We start from the raw sequence: 19,183 nt of genomic DNA on the forward strand, positions 1-19,183 counted from the left end.
GTAGAACCTCCAAATAATTGAAAATTAAACACATTTCTAAATAAATCATGAGAAGAAATCTTCACAAAAGACATCAGAAAATATGCTGAAATGAATGACTATGAAAAAATAACATCAAATTTTGTGGGCTGCAGCAAAAGCAGTATTTGAAGGGAAAAATTTATAGCTTTAGATGCTCTATTAGAAAAAAAGGAAGGTGTGCCATCGCTGATTAAGGGTCCCACTTTAAGGAGCTGGATAAAGAAGAACAAATGAAGCCCAAAGAGGAAAAGAAATAAACACAAAATCCACAAAATAAAATGGATTTTGGACTTTAAGACAGACAAACGAACAACAACAAAAAAAAAACCAAAGAGCAACAGTGGATGTAAATGATAAATACATCGAGAAAACATAGCAATCCTAACTGTTCGGACATCTAACAAAAAAGCATCAAAATCTATAGGGCAAAACTTGACAGAACTAAAGGAAGAAATAGTCAAATACATAATCAGATTTTGAGAGAGGATATCAACAAAGTTTAAAATCTGGGAGTTTCCATCACAGTGCAGCAGAAACAAATCCGACTAGGACCCAGTTTTGAGTTCGATCCCTGGCCTTGTTCAGTGGGTTAAGGATCCGGCATTGCTGTGAACTGCGGTGTGGGTTACAAATGAGGCTTGGATCCGGTGTGGCTGTGGCTGTGGCGTAGGCTGGTGGCTACAGCTCTAATTAGACCCCTAGCCTGGGAATCTCCCTATGCTGCAGATGCAGCTGTAAAAAGACAAAAGTCAAAAGACAAAAACAAAAAAGTACAAAATCTGTACTTTCAAAAGAGTAATACAATTGATAATTTCCTAGTAAGTCTATGGGAAAAAAAATTACCAATATTGCTGTACATATAGCACAGGGAACTATGTCTAATCATTTGCAATGGAACTTGGAGGATAAAGTGAAAAAAAGAATGTATATAAATGTATGGCTGGGTCACTTCGTTGTACAGCAGAAATTGACAGAACGCTATAAATCAACTATAATAAATTTTTTTTTAAATTACCAATATGGAGGAGTTCCCGTCATGGCTCAATGGTTAACAAACCAGACTAGTATCCATGAGGACGTGGGTTCGATCCCTGACCCTCGCTCGGTAGGCTAAGGATCTGGCGTTGCCATGAGCTGTAGTGTAGGCTGCAGAAATGGCTTGGATCCCAGATTGCTGTGGCTGTGGTATAGACTGGCAGCTATGGTTCCAATTCGACCCCTAGCCTGGGAACCTCCGTATGCTGCAGGAAGGCCCTAAAAAGACAAAAGACAAAAAAAAAAAAAAAAAAAAATTAGCAATATGGAGAGTAGACTACAGATCTTGAGGGCATTAAAAGGATAACACAACCTTATGCCAATAAATTTGACAATATGAATGATATAGACAAATTCCTTAAAACACAAATTATCAAAAGTCACATAAGAAGAAATATAAAACATAAATTGTCCCACATATATTACAGAAATTGAAGTTTTAGTAAAACAAAACACCCTGCTCACAGAGAAGATCCAGATGGCTTCACCAGTAAATTCTACCGTTTAAAGAAGATATAATACTATTCTTAAAATCACAGCTCAATTATCACTCATAAACATAGACAAAAAATTTATAAGGGAGTATAAACTGAATCCATCTGACTTTGGAACTGTATGTTCTATATGTTCTGTTAAACCAAAATGGAAAAAAAATCTCTAAGAACCAAAAGCAAAATGAAACTAATCTGTTCATAATACTAGGAGGGTAAACAGAGAAAGGAAGTGGTTACTTCAAGGAACTTTAAAATACATACACTGGAGTTCTACTGTGGCTCTGTGGTAGGTAACAAAACTGACTAGTATCCATGAAGATGTGGGATCAATCCCTGGTCTGGCTCAGTGGGTTAAAGGAGTCAGCACTGATGAGCTGCAGTAGGTCACAGATGCGGCTCGGATCTGGCATTGCTGTGGCTGGGGCATAGGCTGGCAGCTGTAGCTCCGATTTGACCCCTAGCCTAGGAACTTCCATATGCCACAGGTGCAGCACTAAAAAGTCAAAAAATAAATAAAATACATATATTTGTCATTAATTAATTATACAATATAACCTACAGACCAAACAACTATAAACTATTTTTCAATAATTACACTGTTGTTAATATAGGTATTATTATTCTAAAATATACACATATTCTGAAATGATTACATGTACGTATGCCTATGAGAATAAAGCAAGTATATAATTATCTTACTGTTATTCAAGTTTTTCAGAAAATAAAAAGAAATATAAATGTAAAAATCAAGAAAAATTCTATAATCTTCAAATTCAATTGGAAATATCATTATCAATTCAGGATTTATTTTTCTCCTAAGAAATGATACAATTATATAACATTTTATAACAGCTGCTAAAATAATGGATTCCAAGTAAAGATTATCAATGGCTGCTAACATCATATAAAGGAAAATAACATCATTCACTACTTCACAATTGCATTATGTATGAAGGATTAGTGGAAAACAAACAAGCAAAAACACAAAAAATCTGAATCCGATCAAGCCCTAAAAATGCCAATTTACAAGAAACACAGGGTTAAAGGAACATGTTAAATGATACCACATTTAAGGAAAGGAAAGGAAAGGAAAGGAAAGGAAAGGAAAGGAAAGGAAGAAAGAAAGAAAGAAAGAAAGAAAGAAAGAAAGAAAGAAAGAAAGAAAGAAAGAAAGAAAAGCTGTTTCTGGAACAAATAAACTGCAAGAAAAGAGGAAAAAGGGAAAGAAAGATTTAAGAAATCGGAGTTCCCATCATGGCGCCGCGGAAACTAATCCGACTAGGAACCATGAGGTTGCAGGTTTGATCCCTGGCCCCGCTCAGTGGGTTACGGATCTGGCATTGCCGTGAGCTGTGGTTTAGATTGCAGACGTGCCTTGGATCTGGCATTGCTGCAGCTCTGGCATAGGCTGGCAGCTGTAGCTCCGATTAGACACCTGGCCTGGGAAGCTCCATTTGCCGCAGATGCAGCCCCCAAAAAAAAGACCAAAAAAAAAATCTTACCATTACCATAAATGGATATTGTTTGGATCTTGATTCTAACACCACAAAAAGTATTTATGGATAATTGGGGAAATCTGAAGACTGACTGGCTATTTTATGACAATGAATATTGAGTTCTTTTCTTTTTAGTAGTAATATTATATTTTTAAATAAAAAGTCCTTATATTTTAGAAACAGTAAAATACTTGCAGGTGAGATTATATATCTGGGATTTACTTCAACATAATCCATGTTTTTCTGTGTATGTGTGCAGGGGAAGAAAGTAGAAGGACCAAAGATGAAATGTGTTTAGACTTAAACTGGTATTTGTTGTAGCTGAGTGATGGGTAGGGTAAATGGGGATGTATTATACTACACTTTGAGTTTTAATTTTTGAACTTTTTCATAAGTAAAAAAAAAAACTTTAAGGCTAGATTCCAAATAGGAACTACGAATAATTACAAAGGAGGGCTTTGAGTAATTTTTATTTTCTTCCTTGTTTCCTCTTGTATTTTCCTTTTTTTTTTTTTTTTTTTTTTTGCTTTTTAGGGCCGCATCCATAGTATATGGTGGTTTGCAGGCTAGGGGTGGAATCGGAGCTACAGCTGCCTGTCTGTGCCACAGCCACAGCAATGCAGGATCCAAGCCGCATCTTTGACCTACACCACAGCTCACGGCAATGCCAGATCCGTAACCCACTGAGTGAGGCCAGGGAGCGAACCTGCAACCTCATGGTTCCTAGTTGGATTCGTTTCCCCTGTGCCATGACAGGAACTCCCTCTTGTATTTTCTAAATCATGGTAACAAACATGTACTACTTTGATGTCGCAAAACAAAAACATAATAATAGCTTCCCGAAATTTGAAACAAATAGCTTTCTGCTATTTCTATTCCCCTAGAAAAAGCAGCAGTTAAAAAAAGAAATTCTCAATAAATTCAGAGAAAAAGAACATTTAACAGGGAGTTCCCTTCATCATGGCTCAGCAGTTAACGAACCTGACTAGGATCCATAAGGATGTGGGTTCTATCCCTGGCCTCGCTCAGTGGGTTAAGGATCCAGTGTTGCCGAGAGTTGTGGTGTGGGCTGCAGACCCAGCTCAGATCCAGCATTGCTATGGCTGTGGTGTAGGCTGGCAGCTGTAGCTCCGATTCCACCCCTAGCCTGGGAACTTCCATATGCTGTAAGTGTGGCCCTGAAAAGCAAAAAAAATTAAAAAATAAAAATAAGAATATCTAACAGTACAAAGACAAACTCTTAAGATTTTTTTAATTGGGTAACGGGAAAATGAGAAAACGCACCAATTTTATTATTAGCCAGAGTTGTGATTTGTGTAGAATTTATGTCAAAAGCATTAAAAATAAACTAAAAGTAGGCCACTTCTAGAAATTTGCTTCAAAGATAAACCATATATGCAGTTTTCAATCAATGCATTATATAATGGCACACTATTGGGGGAAAATGCCCACCTGAAGGAGATGAACTGAATAAACCAGTATAACCACGCAACATATGTAGCTATAAAAAACAATGTGGAAGATCTCTATGGCTTGCTTACACAGTGATCTCTGGGATACATTATGTATGTGAGGGAAAAAAATGGAAAGGGCAGAGCAATGTACAAAGAATCTCCCTGTTAAGAATGAAGATGATTTAAAAAAATACATGCATATACATTCAAACACATACAAATCAACATATATATCATTTGAAAGAAAAACAAAAGAATAAAACAAAGAGAAGCACAGGTAGTTATCCATAGAGAGAGAAAGGTGTTGGAGACCACTGAACTGCTGAACTCCGCAGAAGGCAAATATCTGCTCAGTTCTAAAGTACAGGGTCTCCTTCAAAGACAAGATAAGGGACTTATGCATAAACCAGGCTATTATAGCAGCTGCACTATGCCCTAGAGGTATGCATCAGTGCTAATAGTTTCCTTCGTTATTCACTAAGAGGTTGTGTCATTGCCTATGCCTGATTTTTTTTTTTTTTTTTTTTTTGTCTTTTGTCTTTTTAGGGCCGCACCTGCAACACATGGACAATCCCTCCCAGGCTAGGGGTCTAATCGGAGCTATAGCTGCTGGCCTACGCCAGGGCCACAGCAATGCCAGATCTGAGCCATGTCTGCAACCTATACCATAGCTCATGGCAATGCCGAATCCTTAACCCACTGAGTGAGGCCAGGGATCGAACCTGCAACTTCATTGGTTCCTAGTCAGATTCGTTTCTGCTGCACCATGATGGGAACTCCACAAGCCTGATTTTGCTCACCTACATATGTCAGCTTCCTTAATAAAAACCATGTGGGGTAAAGCCTAGGCACCTTTGTTCTGCAGAACACAGTGCCTCCTGGTCCCCTGCTTTCTAAATCTAAGAGTTGTGTGTGTTTTGTTATACCGAGCCATCCTTCTTCTAGGATTCCCTGTTGCCCTGCACGGCTGGACGCAGCAGAGAGAAAATAAGGTAGAAGGGACAAGAACAGATGCTAGACTTCACTAAATCACTCTGTTCTCTAGTTTTGATTTTGGAAATATGTAAATATTTTATGTAATTTTTAAACAAAAATTAAATCAAAGTGACAGGAAAACAATCCCTAAAAGTAGAAAACAAGGTGAAACAAATAAGCCTGTGTCTCTCAAGGTGATGGCTTAACTACATAAAAGGTTTTATTTTAGGTGAAGAGACTTGGTGGATTATATCCTATTGAATTCCAAGAAGTCTTGGTTATTTTTCTGCATTCATAAGATTAGTAAAAAATATTGGTATTGTTATTTTGAAACTCAATCCAAAAGGAAGCAGAAAATATGGAAAAGGAAATAAAGAACAGATGGAACAAATAAAAAACGAATGGCAGAGTTCCCGTTGTGGTGCAGAGGTTAACGAATCCGACTAGGAACCATGAGGTTGCAGGTTTGCTCAGTGGGTTAACGATTCCGCGTTGCTGTGAGCTGTGGTGTAGGTCGCAGACGCGGCTCAGATCCCTCGTTGCTGTGGCTCTGGCGTAGGCTGGTGGGTACAGCGCCAATTCGACCCCTAGCCTGGGAACCTCCATATGCCGCGGGAGCGGCCCAAGAAATAGCAAAAAGACAAAAAAAAAAAAAAAGAATGGCAAGATGACAAATTTGACCCAAACTATACCAATAATCACACTAAATATAAGTAGTATAAAAGACAGATATCGTTACAGTGGATTAAAAACACAAGAAGCAACTAAATGCTGCCTAAAAGAAATGTCCTTTGTCAGAACATCAATCGGTAGAAAGGCTAGAAAAAGATATACCGTGCTAACACTAATGAAAGAAAGCTGGAGTGGTTTTATTAAATATCAGATAAAATAAATGTTTAGAGCAAAGAACTGTTAGAGAGGTAAAGGGCTGTGGGGTTTTGGAGCAGAATGGAAGCAGAGAGTCTGGAGCGTTGAGGCTTCACTGACCAGGAGCACCGAAAGAAGATTCAAGTTCTCTGGCCTTTGGCGGGTAGCTAGCTGGTTTTATAGGGGCTTTTGTCTGATGCAACCTGTGTCAGGGTTTGCATCAGGCTACATGGGAGGGATAGGGAGGAGAGGATGAAGAGTTGTAAGAGAATGTTCCATGATAAAGTGTGGGCTAAAGATGAACAAGTCAGTCTGTAGTTAGGGCAGTCATTATTTTGGAACAGCCAGTACTTGGCTGAGTAAGATAAGGGGGTCGGCAGTTTGAGTGGCTTAATATGGCTCTAAGAAGAATATTACCAGAGAAGACCATTTCGTAATGATAAAGAAGTCAACTTGTAAGTGGGTGACTGTTAATGAGTCACGGTCAGCAGTCTCCCTCAGCCATTGATCAGGACTGCACTGGGCCCCTCCCCTGAGCAATTTATGGTTAGTGACTGACAGTTAGCAAGCGACTATTAGTGGTCCTGCTGAGCCATTCGTCAGCATCAGAGTGCCCACCCCCCACCCCCTCTGCTCTGTATAAAAGGAGCTTGAAATTGGACTGAGGGAAGAAGGTTCTTCGAGACACTAGTCTGCCATCTTCTTTGTCTGCGAGCTTTCTAATTAAAAGTCATGATTCCTTTCCCCAGCAACTCGGCTCTGGATTTATTGGACTGTCATGCAGTGAACAGGGCAAGCTTGGGCTCAGTATCAATTCTGGCAAAGCCTTGCTGCTTGTTGATAGCTGGCCCCAGTTGGAGAATTTTCAGGTAAAGCCCTAGCAGCTGCTGGGACCACCTATCCTGAGGATCTTCCCGTCAAAATTACTGAAGCAGCACTAGCTGCCCAGCACTTGGTAGCTGGAGCAAGAACTGACATTTGGGAGCCATGGGCTCCACAGGGTAGGGTAAGTTGCTCTGGAGTGTACAACTGGGAACATTCTCCAGTCTGAATTTGGTCTTTTTCTTTAAGGGAAAAACCAATTTGTTTTGCACTTCACTGGGGTACCCTGTTGGAGAGGGGAATTGTTGGACTCTACTGGATTTGTGAACTGGTTCACTTGCTTCTGTTTTGCATTCACTCATGATTGAATCTGATTATGCTTTTGGTATTGGAATTTGCTTGTGCTTTCTGTGTTCTGTTGTTCTTTAACTTATAAATATGGGAAATGGTCCATCTTTTCCTAAGAAAAGCCCTTTGGGGCCTATCTTAAATAAATGAGCAAACTACATCTGTGGGTCTATCACTAAGAAAGAGACGATATTCTATCATAATAGTGTATGGTCCCAATATGTTAGGATTAAGAGAGCAATGGCCCCTGAATGGCTCACTTAATTATTATATGATGTTGCAATTAGAATTTTGTAAAAGAGCAAGTAAAAATGATGAGATTCCATATGTAGAAGCATTTATGCTACTGCATCAGGAGAAAAAGAATTCAGACAGCTGCTGCCTTATGGGACAGCAATCTAAAAGGAAAACGAGAGTTCCCAGCGTGGCGCAGCAGAAACAAATCTGACTAGGAACCATGAGGTTGCGGGTTCGATCCCTGGCCTTGCTCAGTGGGTTAAGGATCCGGTGTTGCCATGAGCTGCGGTGTAGGTTGCAGACGTGGCTTGGATCTGGCATTGCTGTGGTTCTGGTGTAGGCTGGCAGTAATAGTTCCGATTAGACCCCTAGCCTGGGAACCTCCATATGCTGTGGGTGCAGCCCTAAAAAGACAAAAGACAAAAAAATAAATAAATAAATAAAAGGAAAACCAAGGGAAAACCTGTTCTACAAGAGGGGGAGGGAGAAAATGAGAGTGAAGACAAGCTAATTCAAAACTAAAACCCCCCTCTGGCCAACGTGGCTTCCCCACTGGCCAAGCAGGCTACACCAGCAGTTGTTCCAACTGCCCCCATGCCACCAACATATTCAGCACCTCCTGTTTCCCATACTCATGGAGATCAATGAAGTTTCTATGTTTAACCCCCAGGGCACAGGGGCCTGATTTCGTGTCACCATCTAAGACCCGACAGGGCACCCAATTTGGACTGGGAGCCACTTGTGGAGCAGGAGAATTTCCCTTGAGCCGATATTCCATTGGAGGCCTTAATGAAAATGGCCAACCAGCTGTGTTTCTATGCACAAGACATTTTCAACTTCAGATCTGTTTAACTGGAAAAACCATTCCCAAGAGGACTCCCTCCACATGACTGAATTTTCACTTCTATCTTTGCCACTCATCATCCCTCTTGGGCAGATACTCACACCCTTACGAATATGATGCTTACTGGGGATGAAAGGATGGTCACTGACAAGGTTAGAGAAAGGGCACTGGCTTCATCTAGCAGGTCCAGATGGAACTCCAGAAGCAAATCTGGCAGTTCCCACTGCTGAGCCTGACTGGGATGATAATAATGGAGATATGCCACACCTAGAGCATTATAGAAAGCCTATCTTAGTGGGGCTCTGAAGGGGAGTACCAAGGCAAAAGGGCTTAAACAGAATTCAAGAGATACATCCAAAACCCAATGAGGACCCATGAGAGTTTCTAGAAAGAATTTATCACACTTATGGGTGCTACAGTGACAGACCCTGAGGCCTCTGAAAATATAAGAAACGTAAATATGACCTTCATTGGGGAAAATGCCCAGATGTAAGAAAGAAATAACAAAAGTTAAAGGGTACATTTGGAATGAACCCTTCTCAATTGGTAGATGTTGCTTTTAAAGGGGTCAACAACCGAAGCAACAATGGAAGTAAGAGGATGCAAGACGAAACACTACTTTTCTGGCAGCAGCACGGGATGACTGGAAGGCAAGTAACTGAAGAGAGGTGAGCCACCACCAGGGAAGGAACAATGCGCTTACTGTAAAAAGGAAAGCGAAAAGCAAAAAGAAGACGGAAGGGCACCAGAAAAAAAAAGATTGCTCTAGGCTAAAGAATAAGACAAAAATCAATAAAAGAAAGACAGAAGTCTCTCATGGTAGAAAGAGGAGCACTTTGACGATGAATGAAGAGGCCCAGGGAGGTCCTTGAGGCACCGAATTCCAATTTCCCTACAGGAGTCCCTGGTAACTTCGACACTGGGGGACAAGCTGATTGATTTTCAGATAGATAAATGTGCAAAATACTCTGTGGTAAACACCAAGGTGTCACAGAAAATATTCCAATCCATCCCAGTCACAGGTGTTTCTGGAGGAGGAAAAAGTTGTTCTTTCTTACAACGTCTAGAATGCCAATTAGGAGACCTCACCCTGAAGCACAGTTTATATATACCGATGTGTCCAATTCCTCTTTTGAGACAAGATCTCCTTTATAAATTAAATGCTCAAGTAACTTTTTTGTCAGAGCAGCTTGACATCAGGGTCCCATCAGAGCACTTTTAAGCCTACAGGTGGCACTCATGGATGCACCAGAAAAGGAGAAAGAGCTCTCTCCCCCTGAGGTCTACAAAAATGTAAGGCCAGAAATGTAGGCTAAAAGCACTCCAGGTAAGACCAAAAATGCATGGCCAATACAAATGCCACTGAGAAGGGACACTGCGACATCTAATCTAAAACAAAGCCCTCTGAAGCAAGAGGCCCAAAAGGGAATTTAGCCAATTCGCAAAAAATTTTTGAAAAACAGGATTGATTAAACCTTGTAGATCCCCATATAACACCCCTATCCTCCCAGTCAAAAAGCCAAACTCAACAGAGTATTGCTTTGTTCGAGACTTGAGGGCTATTGGAGTTCCCGTTGTGGCACAGTGGAAAGGAATCCGACTAGGAACCACAAGGTTATGGGTTCATTCCCTGGCCTCATTCAGTGGGTTAAGGATCTGGTGTTGCCGTGAGCTGTAGTGTAGGTCACAGACGTGGCTTGGATCCTGAGTTGTTGTGGCTGTGGCTGTGGTGTAGGCCGGCGGCTGTAGCTCCAATTCAACCCCTAGCCTGGGAACCTCCATACGCCGTGGGTGCAGCCCTAAAGAAAGAAGAAAAAAAAAAGACTTGAGGGCTATTAGTCCTCACTATTAATGAAACAGTACAAGATCTGCACTCTGTAGTACCTAATCCATACACTCTGATCATAACTATTCCTGGAGAATACAGCTGGGTTCTCAGTTTTGGACTTGAAAGATGCTTTTTTCTGCATTCTTACTGCAGAAAAATCATAGCAACTGTTTGCTTTTGAATAGCAGGACCCAGAAACAGAGACAGCCCAACAGTATTTTGGGACAGTTCTGCCTCAAGGATTTAAGATTGACCTACTTTGGGGAAGGGAATGTTGGCGAGGAATCTTAGAAACTGAATAGTGAACGAAGGACTCTTACTCCAAGATGTGGATGATTTGCTCAGAGCAACCTCTATATGTGATAAGTGTCTACAAAATACCATGAGAACCCTGAACGATTTGGCCAATTTTGGGTATAAAGTCTCCCAGAAAAAGGCCCAAGTGTGAAAGCAACAAATCATATATCTGGATTTGGTTCTTTCTCAAGGAGAGCAGGGTCTTTTGCCTGATAGAAAATAGGCAATCACAAGAGTTCCCGTCATGGCTCAGCGGTTAGCAAACCCGACTAGCATACATGAGGATGTGGGTTCGATCCCTGGCTCGCTCAGTTGGTTAAAGGATCTGGCATTATCATGAGATGTGGTGTAGGTCACAGATGTGGCTCGGATCCTGTGTGGCTGTGGCTGCGGCCGGGGTGCAGGCTGGCGGCTACAGTTCCAATTAGACACCTAGCCTGGGAACCTCCATATGCTGCGAGTGTGGCCCTAAAAAGCAAAAAAATAAAATAAAAAGACCCCCCCCCGCCCCGGAAAAAAAAAAAAAAAAGAAAGAAAAATAGGCAATCACAGGCTTGGGAGCACCCAGGTCTTGCAGACAACTGAAAGGGTTTCTGGGAACGGCAGGATTCTGTTGGATTTCTTTCCCAAACTATGGGCTATGGGTAAAGCCCCACTATGAAGCTTTAAAGGGACATGTTTTTGACCCCTTACATAGACTACAAACTGCCAGACTTCGAAACAATAAAGACAAAGTGAGTCTCAACCCAGCTTTGGGACTACCAGAGAGAAACCCTTCAAATTGTGTGTCTATGAGAGACTGCATTTCCCTGGACCTGTTGCCTACTTCTCAAAACACTAGAGGAGGTAGTTAAGGGATGGCCTCCCTGCCTTTGAGCTGTAGCAGCTACTTGTGACACACTTCAGGAAGCTGAGAAGTTTACCCTCAGGCAACCCACTACTGTGTATGTCCCTCACCATATCCTACCTCTACTGGAAAAAAAAGCAGGCTACTGGTTGACTTCCGAGAGGATGGGAAAGTACCAAGCCTTTCTCTTAGACAATCCCAGTGTAAGACTTCAGGTCACTTCAGCCCTGAATCCAGCCACATTGCTCCTGATGGACACTGTAGAGTCCCCAGAGCATGACTGCTTGCGCATCAGGTTGTACTCTAGCAGACCAGACTCAACAGACCAAGCCTTGGCGAGCCAGATACGGAACTGCTCCCTGATGGCAGCAGTTTCATGGACCAAGGTAGGCAACATGCTGGGTATGCAGTGGTAACCCTTAAAAATGCTGGTGAAGTCAAAGCCCTGCCGCAGGAAGCTCAGCTCAGAAAGCAGCAATCACTGCTCTGACAAGAGCCCTACTGCTCACTGAAGAGAAACATGCCAATATATACACAGGTTCTCGCTGCATTTGCTGTGGTGCATGCTCGTGGGGCAACCTAAAAAGAAAGGGGGCTCCTCACTTCAAACAATAAAGACGTAAAACATGTTTTGAAATCCTGTCACTATTAGAAGCAGTCCGTAAGCCCTCTTATGGCGGTCCAAGTGGCCATAATGCACTTCTCAGGCCACCAAAAGGGTGAAACTCATAGAACAAAAGGCAACTGGTTGGTTAGCTTACCAAGCAGCAAAGTAAGCAGCAGAGAAAGGAGATTATCAAGCCATGACAGGGTCACTTCTCCCACAGACTGTCTGGTCAAAATACCAGCCAGTGGATTCAGAAAAGGACAAGGAAAGGGCCAAAGAGTCAGAATTCATTCTTGATCACACCTCACCTGGCTGGAAATGTAGGGCACAAGGACCTGTTTTGATTCCTGAGGCCCTCTATGCTACAGCACATTCATAATAGTACCCATTACAGTGGAGTTCCCTTGTGGCACAGCAGGTTAAGGATCTGGCATTGTCACTGCAGCGGCCTGGGTCACTGCTGTGGCATAGGATCCTTGGCCTGGGAATTTCCACAGGCCATAGGTGTGGCTAGAAATAAAACAGTACCTACTACAGAAAAGATGCCACTTTACAAATGGATTAAAAAATACATAATGGGAAAAAGGGGGGGGGAATATATATACATAATGGCGCCTAGCCTAAAAAGGACCATACAGCGAGTCACTCAGAATTGCATGATTTGCGTTAAAAATAACCCAAAGATTGCTGTCAGACCTCCCCAAATGGGAACCCAACACAGAGGAACCTGCCCCATCAAGGACTGGCAAACAGACTTTACTTAAATGCCTTGATCTGCAAAAAATTTCAGATACCTGTTAGTGTTTGTGGACACTTTTTCAGGATGGGTGGAGGCATATCCCACCAGAACAAAAAAAAGCCTCCAAAGTGGTTAAAGCCCTCCTTAAGGCAATTATCTCCCAATTTGGACTGCCTAACTCCCTTCAAAGTGATAATGGGCCTGCTTTTGTCTCTAGCATAACCCAACAAGTGTCTAAAGTGCTGCAAATTAGTTGGAGGCTACATTCATCCTAGAGGCCACAATCAATAGGGGAAAACTGAGGAAAATCATACATTAAAAAGGTGCATTGTTGGCTCAGTGGCTATGAATCTGATTAGCATACATGAGGACACAGGTTTGATACTGGCCTCGCTCAGTGGGTTAAGCTCAGTGGGTTAAGGATCAGACGTTGCTGTGAGCTGTGGTGTAGGTTGCTGATACAGCTAGGATCTCGTGTTGCTGTGGCTGTGGCGTAGGCCAGCGGCTATAGCTTAGATTTGACCCCTAGCCTGGGAACCTCCATATGCCCTGGGTGCAGCCCTAAAAAGACAGAAAACAAACAAACAAAAAGAAGCATTGCTAAAATATGTCAAGAGACTAATTTAACTTGGGGTAAGGCCTTGCCAGTTGCCCTGCTACAGATCGGGGTGGCTCCCAGAAGCAGGCTTAAATTAAGCCTTGAAATATTGTATGGTAGGCGATTCCAAGTGTCTGACTGGATGGGAGAACATATATATGCTCTGAAAGATCCTGCAGTTGCCAATTATGTTAAAACTCTGGGCACTATTCTAACCTCTGTTCGTGAGTTTGCTTCCAGCAGGTCTGCCTTATCCAACTTACATCCTTTCCAGCCCAGAGACCAAGGCCTCCTTAAAACCTGGAGAGAGGCCTCAGGCGCAGCCAAACCAACCAACCAACCAACCAACCAACCTGGAGAAACAAGGACTTGAGCACCAGCTGACTGCAAGGTGCACAGGACCACACACAACACTTAACCACACACTCATCTGTTAAGTTAGCTGGAGTAAAGCCATAGATTCATCACACTCAGGTTAAAGTAGCCCCACTGTCATGAGAAAATGTCCCAACTCCTGAGAGACCTAGAGAGCAATAGGTTTGTGAATCCTTAGAAGACTTTAGGTTGCTCATTAAAAAGGGTAAGTACTGAGATTAAGATTTCATTGTAGGGGAGTTCCCGTCGTGGCGCAGTGGTTAACGAATCCGACTAGGAACCATGAGGTTGCAGGTTCGGTCCCTGCCCTTGCTCAGTGGGTTAACGATCTGGCGTTGCTGTGAGCTGTGGGGTAGGTTGCAGACACGGCTCGGATCTCGCGTTGCTGTGGCTCTGGCGTAGGCCGGAGACTACAGCTCCGATTGGACCCCTAGCCTGGGAACCTCCATATGCCGAGGGAGCGGCCCAAGAAATAGCAAAAAGACAAAAAAAAAAAGATTTCATTGTAGGGAGTTCCTGTTGTGGCGCAGCAGGTTAAGAATCCGACTAGTATCCATGAGGATGCAGGTTCCATTCCTAGCCTCACTCAGTGGGTTAAGGATCTGATGTTGCCATGAGCTGTGGCGTAGGCTGGCAGCTGCAGCTGTGATTCAACCCCTAGCCCGGGAACGTCCATATGCTCCAGGTGCAGCCATTTAAAACAAAACAAAACAAAAGCCTGATTTCAGACTGAGGGAAGATGGTGCCATCTTCTTAGTCTGCTAGCTTTCCAATTAAAGTCGTTATTCCCTGCCCCAACAACTCGTCTCTTAATTTACGGCCTGTCACGTGGCAGGCAGAGAAAGTTTGGGCTCAGTATCAAACTCACCATTAGGACATATAATCTAAAACATTTATGTACCTAATAACAGAGCTTTAAAAAACAGAGACTGATAGAAACTACAAAGTGAACGAGGTAAACCCAACACAAAGACAAAATCTTTGTAAACAGACCAAGCCAATAAGGTACAGAAGATTTAAACACTTTTAACCCATCTGACCTAGCATATACATATTTATCCTAACCATGGCAGAATACATATTTCTAAATAACCCATAAGACAAAGAAGAAATCAAAAGACAGAGTAGGAGGGATTTTGACCTGAAGGCAGAAAAACTTAAATAAGGTTGGCAAGTGATAACCTTTGAGCTGGACATACGATGGTTCATTACATTTTTGTGTACATCTGAAAATTAACAAAAAAACAGAATGCTGCTATGTCAGAAATAAAACAACCGTGCTCTTCATTTTTAAATTTATGGATCTCAAATCCATTCTTCTTCAACTTAACTGCTTTTGGGGAGTATCTGCCAAAATTATCTGGACATATTCCTTGCTCCCAATCTAAGGAAAATTGGCCTTTCCCCTCCATCATTTGAGAATTTCAAAAAGAAAATAAAGATTCCTGTATAGAGAAAAAACAAAAGCATTTCAGTAAGCAAAGAGGAAACATCTACTCACCCTGGAGCTTCCTTTTGATTGTAAAACAGCCATTCTTTCTTCCTCTGGGTGCTACTCTCAGGGAAAGTAAAAGGAATCATGAGATACTGGGCCTTTCTCTGGGAATACTCTAAATTAGAACCCCCACCCTGCCAATATACCTCTCATTTAACAGAGAGGAAAGTCAGATGGCGACCAGAACAGTTCTGCACATTCTATATTAGAAAGAAGGGCCAAGACCGCAGCTATCTTGGGCTAGAATTTGGCTGTGGATTCAAAGCTGTCTGCTGGAGAAAGAGCCCTGCAGCGGAGTGCTAAAGGTTCTAAAGTGTGTGGCTGACTCCTCTAGCACGCTCTCTGGAAGTATTCTCACTCCTGGAACCACATTACATTTCCAAGGGGCCTGTCTTGAAGGTACTATCAGCTCTAAAATTGTGCCTCCCAAGGTCCTATCTGTGTGTTAGAATTAACTCATATTTTTCATTCAGGAATTCACATTTTCTGACTTCTTTCCTGTCACTTCTCTGCATCCCAAACCCTTAGGGCTATAAGATTAGAGGGCACTAATAAGCAGCAGGGTAGCAACAACAACAATCCCAGGGCAAACTAAGGATGAATATGAAAAATGAAGCACTACAGGCCATGTGTGAAATGGGGCTAGGAGGTGGTAATCACTGTGGTCAAAATGGAAAGAAGTCAAGTCCTCAGAGGAGGACAAAGCCACATGGAAGCCTTGCTACACAGGCATTCAGCCCCGGAATGGAACCAGGAAAAACGCAATTTCACCTCTGTATCCCAATACACTCCCATAAGGTTACAGACTATAAAATATACAAATGACCACACAAAGTCACACACAATCACATTTCCACAATCAAAATCACTAAGTTAATGCTACATTGACCACCTAGCCTTAAAATCCAATCATAAAAAGAGCATACACACAAATCATTCAAGCACATACAAGCACCCTGGGGACACACACAGCCCAAAACACACAAGGGCACTTTTACTCTCTTCGTACAGTCATGAAAATGGCATACACACAGTCATCCAATCAGACAGTCAGAAAAACACAACCAAGTACCCAGTCAAGGAAACAAGCAATCACAAACATCCCGTCACAGAAATACTGTCCTAACACTTCAAAGTCACAGGCAAACCCCATTAACACACATACACGACCTCAAAGAAACCAAAACACTTCCAAACACCCTGTCACAACAGCACTGTCGCACACCTCACAGTCATAAGCACACACAATTACACTGTCATATAAGCACATTTCCAATCAGGTAAGCACGCACTCATAGCAGTACCATCACACCCTCAGAGTCACAACTTGCATTCACACAAACGCTTATGTACAAAACCACAACACCACACGCCCATTCGCCCAAACAATCACCAACGCCAGGTTGGATGGCGCGCAAGCTTGCGCGCGGGCGGACACACACACACACACACACACACACACGCAAACAGCAGGAGGCACGCCACACACGCAATTTCAGTGACGCTTCCCCTGAGCGTTTCCGCCCTGGCATCCCGGACATCCTCACCTCCACAGACGGTGCAGTTCAGGGCCCAGGGTCCGGCGCCTGGTCTCAGGTTCGTCCCCCACTGCGGGAGCCAGGCCAAGCTCCTCTGCAGACGCAGCCCTCTCCCCACGCAAGGCCCCCAAATCGCGCGAACAAACGGAAATGAAGCCGCGTTCGGGACGTGATGTCTCTGGGAAATGTAGTCCCGCTCCCCGCCGGCCATGGCTGGCCAGCCAGGTTGCTAGGAGACCCAGTCCGCTAACGCAGCTGGGTTCCTGGACCCGCCGCTAGAACCAGCTCTCCCCAACGGCCGCGCCCCGGAGCCTTCTGGGAGAGCACGCCTGCGCACTGTGCAGACGAGGGGAGGGGGCGCGAGGGTCGGGCACCTGGGGCCTGAGATAGCCAGTTGGGTGGTCCCAGCACCCGATCAGTAGAAAGTGGGACCGGCCAGTGGGGCAGGTGCAGAGGTCACGCCTGCGTGTCGGACTGGCATGAGACCCCTGTCTGTGCCTTGCCAGGCTCTTTGGTTTGTGTGACTGTGGGTGTGCGAGACAACGTGACATATTTTCGGTTGGATTGAGTCCCTCAGTGGCCAAGTGGATGGTTATATAGCTACCTGTGTGTGATTGCATGTGCTACATGCTGTTGGGCGTGAGGTGACTCGTACTTGAAGCTGCGTGGTAGTAACATAACAGTGTGGGATTGTCCGACAGAGTAAGGGGCCTCTGCAGTTTGTGGTTTGTTTTGTGTTCATAATTGATTGTGGTTGCGTGACTGGTGGTGGTGATTGTGTTATATAAATGTACTTATCTCTTGGCTACATTTCAGGGTGTCTGTAGGCGTCTGACTAACAAAAGAGCATATATGTGACTGTATATTTCTTCCTGTACACTAATTTGATGGCCTGGAGAAGATTATCAGTTCATCCAGCAAATGATTTAGACACGGTTTTTCAGTTGGATCAAATATATGTATTATGGAAAGAATGCAAATCATCAGTTTTGTTTTTTAAGCAAGGTAATGTCTAAGGCATCCCTAGAGTAACTGCATTTTCCTCTGCCGTTGCCCTTCAAAGTGGGCATTCATTCTTTTCTACTATTAAGGGGACATTATTGGGTAAGGTTGAGAGACCATCAACTAATAAAACAATGAATAACTTTATACATAAGCAGAGTGAATTTTAGTAGAGTCCAGCATTAGTCAGATTTCCTGAATTCTAGGTCAAACCATTGTCCCTATTTTCTGAGCATACCTTGGCTCACAGAGAAAAAAGAGCTTAAGGCTATAGGTCTGTTGGTAAGCCTGGCCTTGTCTTCATTTATTTCAAAATCTCATGGACTTTCAAAAAAAAAAAATCGCAAACTTATGAACTTACAACACAAAGAAAATAGAGCTGTCATTTCACCACTCCTTCAGGGGGAAAAAATTAATAAAACTTGTCTGATATTCAGGATCATTTACCAAATACTTTGATCTCCTCTCAATAATGTGAGTGGAGTAGCAAGTTTGGTGGCTACTACTCAAGAGAATGTTCAGAGAATGAACTGTGCTTGATCCAGTACAGCTATGTAAAACAAAGATGGTCAAATTGCTCTTAGAGTGGGTCAAGTTGTCAAACTGGAGCATTTTGTCATAGTATACATGGGAGACGTAGATTGGTTTTTTGTTTTGTTTTGTTTTTGAAGTAACCATTCTAGTTTTAAATTTGATTGCATGCATTGATCTCAAGCCACGTCTGTTTGATTTTGAGTTTTCTCTTTTTTGACTTTTGATAGTGGTAATGATTGCTTGCAAGAAAAAGGAGGGTATTGTTTAAAAGTGAAAAACAAGGATGTTAATCTGAGATGAATAGAGTCCACAAGATGGGCTTCTTGTTGTATATTAAATTTGTGACATTTTCTATGTATGGATAAATGTAATTTTTTTCCTTTTAGAGAAAGTATAGGCAGTTTTAGCAAATTCATAGAGGTATTTTGACCTCCCAAAAGTTAAGACCAATAGAAATACAGACCGCAGGAGCTAAAGAGGACTTTTTTTAAAATCATACTATGGGATATACTTAATATAAAAATATAGTAAGAAGTTCCCTTGTGGTGTAGCGGGTTAAAGATCCTGCATTGTGGCAGCTGTACTCCGGGCCACAACTGTAGCGCAAGTTTGATCCCGGGCCAGAGAACATCCACATGCTGTGCGAGTGGCCAAAAAAACAGTAAAGACTTTATGGAAGGATATAACTCGTGTCAACGGTAACCTTTGAGGCTAGAAGAGAGGAATTGCA

General features: G+C 42.7%; 1 protein-coding gene across 2 annotated transcripts in view; it reads right to left on the reverse strand.

Annotated features, from left to right (window-relative positions):
* The window catches only part of LOC102164547 (uncharacterized), an 86,886-nt gene extending 69,843 nt beyond the window's left edge, over positions 1-17,043 (reverse strand). For both annotated transcript variants that reach the window (XM_084960624.1, XM_013998421.3), the window contains exons 1-2: positions 16,927-17,043; positions 15,386-15,436 (exon numbers count right to left, since the gene is read on the reverse strand). The gene's annotated coding sequence lies outside the window, so the exon portion shown is untranslated. The remainder of the gene's footprint in view (positions 1-15,385; positions 15,437-16,926) is intronic.
* Positions 17,044-19,183: the final 2,140 nt, after the last annotated feature.

Source organism: Sus scrofa, chromosome 6 (genome assembly GCF_054392235.1).
Source record: "Sus scrofa isolate SSC_HxYL_T2T_F1_AM1 chromosome 6, Sscrofa_HxYL_maternal_Yorkshire_Landrace_v2.0, whole genome shotgun sequence".
Classification (NCBI taxonomy): domain Eukaryota; kingdom Metazoa; phylum Chordata; class Mammalia; order Artiodactyla; family Suidae; genus Sus; species Sus scrofa.